This window comes from Budorcas taxicolor, chromosome 5, assembly GCF_023091745.1.
Source record: "Budorcas taxicolor isolate Tak-1 chromosome 5, Takin1.1, whole genome shotgun sequence".
NCBI lineage: Eukaryota > Metazoa > Chordata > Mammalia > Artiodactyla > Bovidae > Budorcas > Budorcas taxicolor.
Genome location: NC_068914.1, coordinates 51145650 through 51150364, shown reverse-complemented (window position 1 = coordinate 51150364; position 4715 = coordinate 51145650). Strand labels below are relative to the sequence as shown.

General features: G+C 45.5%; 1 pseudogene; it reads right to left on the bottom strand.

Annotated features, from left to right (window-relative positions):
* Positions 1–3349: 3349 nt before the first annotated feature.
* Positions 3350–4466, bottom strand: LOC128048076 (14-3-3 protein theta-like; annotated as a pseudogene).
* Positions 4467–4715: the final 249 nt, after the last annotated feature.

Genomic DNA, 4715 nt, shown 5'->3' with positions numbered 1-4715 from the left:
TTAACTGACATAAAAGGGTGAACAATAAAATTGTTATTGTATATAACAATAAAGGTGTTGTCATGTCAGTTCAAGAATACCCGTAAGTAATTGCTATAATAGGAAGCGCTGGGGAGGAGTTCTGGATTTAAGACATTTCTGAGGACGTCAACGGCAGGAATCCACGACCTTGACTCTTGCGTCTGTTGTTCATTATCGTGACTCATGTGCGCCACAGGACTGCTTCCCTTGCTGTCCTCTGGTCGGCTGGCCACTCTTGGCTTAAGCAGCCCGTGGCCAGAGTCACAGAAGCGTGCCATGAAGAGTCATTGGCACACAACTGTGGGGAAACTACAGACAGTGGTGAAGACCAGGGTTAATTTAAGCCTTATTTAAAGGGGAGAATCAGTTATTGCCATGGGGGCCTATGGATCTATTGTTACCACATATCTAATTTTTCACAAGAAGTTGGAAATCCTGGGTAAAACTTCTTAAGTTCTGAAGGACGGCAATGAAGGAAAGAAAGGAAAGAAAGAGGAAAGAAGGAAGGGCAGGAGGAAGGGAAGGTAGAAGTATGAGAGAGAAATAGAGAAAGAAACAGTACCACATGGGCAAACACTGGGCAAAACTAAAATGAGTTAACGTATCAGGCCTGACTGCTTTTTCTTAGAAAGGCCTCCTACCTACATAGTTGAACCTTGGCTGGCATCTAGGAACTTGAATTTTGCTCCCAGCTTTCCCAGAATTGGTAATAATGACTCACTAGGCTAAACTGTTTTTGCAAACAATATGGCTTGTGCCCAGCACCTGCCTTCCTTCTGGGAGTATGGAATTTTAGTAGGTGCCTGGCCAAGCCTGCCTACATGACCAGCCACCAGTAAAACCTTGGGTGCTAAATCCCTGAGGATCTTCTTGATTGGCAGCATTTCTCACGTGTTGTCACCATTTACTGCTGGGGCAGTTGAGCATGTCCTGTGTGACTCCGTGGAGAGGACCCTTCAAAACTTGTGTGGTGCCCCATGAGCTTTGTCCTTTGCTGATCTGGCTTTGTATCCTTGGCTGTGAGAAGTCAGAGCCATGAGTATGACTATATGCTGAATCACTGAACTTGGGAGTAGTCTCAGAGACTCCTGATACAAAGTTAAACGAAACATCTCTAAGCCAAATCCGGCCCACAGGGCTTACTTTTCAACTTCTAATCTAGGAATTACCATTGGCCATAGAGCAATGACCCCAAAACAGAGCATTTTTGCATGGCTTATCTCATTTAATCTTCACAACACTACACAATAAACTTTTTATGACCCCAATTTATGCATGAGGAAACTGAGCCTTGAGAGCTGAAGCCTGCACAAAGTCACTTAACCTGTAGGTGGAAGAGGCAGGACTCAAGCTAAATCCCACTTTTTCTCCTTACTGCCTCTATGATATTACGTTTCCCCCCGTGTTAAAATTTCAGGATCATTTTGTTTATTTTCCATTTCCTACTTGTAGCATTAACATCTCAGAGCTGAAAGTATTCTTATCCCTCCTCTTTATCATATCTGCTGCTCTCTTACCCCGTGCCAACCTCCTCTTCCTGTCCGCATTGAATAAGGCTTTCTGAGCGGGGAGGGAGAGGAGGAAAGGAAGGTGGAAATGGGCAAGGAAAGGGGGGGCTAACCTGGCAGCTTGGCCAGATTTTGCTGGCCTGATAAGTAGTCCCAATAACAGGGTCTGAAGTGGTGTGGGGAATGCAGGGTTAACCCGTGCTGGGGTCCACATCAAAGAACAGATGTTACTATTGTTACCACCTTTCTGACTATAGTGGTATTTGTCAGAGGGGCAGTGGGAGTTTTTCCAGAGGGATCTATAGTTGTTCCAGGGGTTCGAAGCAGAATCTCATTCACATCTGAGAAGCAGTGGCATAGTTTGTGTATCAAGATAAGAGGGGAGAAATGTATAGGCAGATTGTTAAGGTAATAGCTGGGGTCCATGACTGAGTTATATTCTTAGGAAAAATTGGTATAAAAGTCAGGAAGCCAGAAAGAAGCCCTCTCCTAAGATCTGAACTCATAGTCAAAGTTAAGAAGGGGAACTGCAGCTTGATGGTTGGGTGAGTACTCCAGAGCTCTCCTTTGGTCCCCTAAATATCTAGCTTAAAACGGCAAGACTAATTCCAGCCCCTTTCTCTAAGTGGCATTTTGGGTGATGCTAGAATTGCGTTCATAGAGCCACACGCCTGTGTGTGGGCAGAACTGAACATGGTAGGGACTGCACAATTCTTATCTGAGGAATAAATCCAGATAAGTTTATATACCTCTCTGGAAAGACTCAGCGACATACATATAAGCTCTAAATGATACGCAGAGAGATGCCATTTCAATGAACTCCCGAGGCTATGCACTTGTAAAGAGTCCCATTACCAGTATAAATGATTATTCCCTTACCAAACTATACTATGGGTATTTTAGCACTCGCCTCTGAGTTAGGAGTATCGGGCTTGTGAGCACCCTGTCCAACTGTGTATCCACTAATACTTGCTGATACTATGGGTATTTTAGCACTCGCCTCTGAGTTAGGAGTATCGGGCTTGTGAGCACCCTGTCCAACTGTGTATCCACTAATACTTGCTGATGTTACACGTGCCTCATAGTGACTGTGCAGTCCCAGTGACTGACATCTATGGAGAACGTACTCTGCCATCTGCACGGTTATGTTTACACGATCAACCCGTCTCTGCTCACACTAAAGCTATGAAGTAGGCATCACTTTTTTAAAAGTATATTTATTTATTTTTGGCTCTGCTGGGTCTTTGCTGCAGCAAGCGGGCCTCTCATTGTGGTGGAGCAAAGGCTCTAGGAAGTGAGGGCTTCAGTGGTTGAGGCTCCGCAGCTCTAGGGCACAGGCTCAGGAGTTGTGGGGCATGGGCCTAGCTGCTCTGCAGCGTGTGGGATCTTCCCAGACCGGGGATGGAACCCACGTCTCCTGCGTTGGCAGGCCGATTCTTTACCACTGTGCCGCCAGGGAAGCCCAGATATCACCTTTATATCCATTTTACAGGGAGGAAACCAGCTTTTAGTTGTACCCGGAAATGTTCTTCGCTTCAGCCAATGAACAGGTTAGAGTTAAGATGTATTCAAATATAAACCACCAGTCACACTGTCTCCCCACACATTCACCCAAAGCCTGCCTTTATCCTGAATATTGATTTCCACCCTTTGTTTCAGTTGGCATCCAAGCTACTCTGCTGCCACCTGTTGACCAGCGCGGAGAACTGCCTGACTCAGTATCATTTCTCCTTCTGGGAGTGGTTTCTAGGGCAGTGAAAGAATGTCTTACATTCCATTTATTCCTAGTTTTAAAATGCCCATTTTATTCCATACAACACTTAATGCATATCATTTACATCTAAAGAAGAGAAGGTCATGAGATTGATCCACGTAAGTGAAACACTTACTCCAAGAAGTGTAGTCCATACATTGTAAAATTTCAGTAGTTCCAGGTACTGAATGGGTTTCTTTGCTGTAGAGAATCCAAGTGGAATGAGCAATGGAGATGTATAACAAGTTTTCTTGAAGGAAAAAAGATGACACTGTATACGTTTAGCCCTCTGCCCCCTCTGCACTTCACAGTCTCCTGCACTGGCTGATGTCCATAGTGTTAGATTCTCTCTAAGCTGTTGCGTGATGAGGGAGCTTCTGTCTGAGTCTTCATTCAGTACATCAGATTCTACCATGGCTTCACCAAAAGAGGTTTCAGCCAGTATGCAGGCAAACTCTGGGTTACTCAGGATTTCACAGTAAACTATAGAAAAGCTGACAGCCAGCCCAAGGTCGATTGCGTGAGTAGGTTGCATCTATTTCATGTTCATATCTAATGCCTTCTGGGAAGCTCCTTGGGAATTGTCTATAGTTTGTTTTTGAGCATCACCTTATGGAAGTAGTCTCCATTTTCAGGTGAAAGGTCACTCTCTGGGTCAGCCGCATTGGCCATGGCATTAGTTATCCAACAATCTCAGGGTAGGGGTACAGATGGTTCTCAGTTCAGACTCTGCGTTTCCCCGGTAGTTCTTAATCGGCTGCAATTCTTGTCAGAAGGATTTGTTTTTTGCTCAAAGCTCAATATAACTCTCCAGGTAGACCTGTGTCCCCGAGGATGTCCTTGTACCCCCCTTTCCCAGAGTAGGTTGTGTTCTCATTGGATAGCTCCCGTGGGTTTTCATCTTGGTTTTCAGCCAGAGCTGCGGTTTTGTCAGAATCACCAAAGTTTCAGCTAGGTGTCCACAGGTCTCGCAAGAAAGAAGGTTAAACATATTCCCATCCACTGCACAGCCACAGAAAGAGAATAGTATCTGGGCAGTTGCTCATGCCAGTTGCCAAAGGGGTAACCCTGACAGGGCCAGAACTCTGGCCTTGCTGTTTGCCTGTACCAGTAAGAATTATGTTACCGGGCCCTGCCAAAACCTGCAAAGCTCTCCGTCCAGCCACTAGACAGGAATTAGCCATGATGTATGTTAACTCTGAGGCTTCCGTGGTCCCGATCCCCCACTCCGGGCACTCAAGGGACTCCAAGTGAGACAGGAAGGGTGGCACAGCTGTCAGCTGCTCTGAGCTTGAGTCTTCAGCATTTCCCCTGTACTATTCTCCAAGTAGTTTCTAAGAAGAAAAAATAAGAAGAAATGTCTCCTTTATTCAAGTGTTCCTCCTTCTGTCCCATTATTTCCAGCAATGGCAGAGCCGAAGGTTACCTGGGGA